The sequence below is a fragment of the Penaeus monodon genome, chromosome 15 (assembly GCF_015228065.2).
Source record: "Penaeus monodon isolate SGIC_2016 chromosome 15, NSTDA_Pmon_1, whole genome shotgun sequence".
NCBI classification, from domain to species: Eukaryota; Metazoa; Arthropoda; class Malacostraca; order Decapoda; family Penaeidae; genus Penaeus; species Penaeus monodon.
In genome coordinates this window covers 47629674-47630234 of record NC_051400.1, presented here as the reverse complement: position 1 = coordinate 47630234, position 561 = coordinate 47629674, and the positions used below count along the sequence as shown (strand labels likewise).

At 54.5% G+C, this 561-nt stretch overlaps 1 protein-coding gene across 1 annotated transcript in view; it reads right to left on the bottom strand.

The window, feature by feature from the left end:
- LOC119582073 overlaps positions 1–524 on the bottom strand; it is a 31296-nt gene extending 30772 nt beyond the window's left edge. Inside the window, exon 1 of the mRNA XM_037930321.1 lies at positions 249–524. The gene's annotated coding sequence lies outside the window, so the exon portion shown is untranslated. The remainder of the gene's footprint in view (positions 1–248) is intronic.
- Between the last annotated feature and the right edge of the window lie 37 nt (positions 525–561).

Here is a 561-nt window from a genome sequence, read left to right as displayed (position 1 = left end):
CGGAAAAGAGAAATAAAGAAAGAGAAAATGTTTGAGAACAGAAAGGCATCGCGAACTTTATCGTCCGCAGATGATGTGTTAAGTGTTCGCTTGGGTCCGCCACTGCCTGTGACCTTGGTGCGGCTATTTTGCCTGTTTCTGCACTCTGCTTGCTTGCCCGAGGGACCCACGGGCAGGGGAAAGAATCATCTGGAATTCATAGAGGCGTTAGACGTCTTTTCCAACCCCAACGAGACCTTTAGCCTTACCTAAAACTGTCAGGATGTGAAGACTCCCTCGGTCACTCTCCGACGCACAATGCCTGCGATTTCGCTCTATTTCGCCTCCCGAGTCTCATTTATCAGCCATTGGCGCGTCCAGTCGGCAGTGCGACAAAGCCCTCTCGCCTCCGAAGCCTCGCAGGATCCCCTAGACTCCCTCGGCGGCGTGAAATGCGAGCCTTGAAGGCGGGAGCAACAGTTAACAAAGCGAAATCGTTCCAAGTGGCAGCTTTCCTCGGGCCTCGGAGTATAGACGGAGGACCCGGAGCGCCGCACACGGAAACTCCCTCCGCTGAACCCA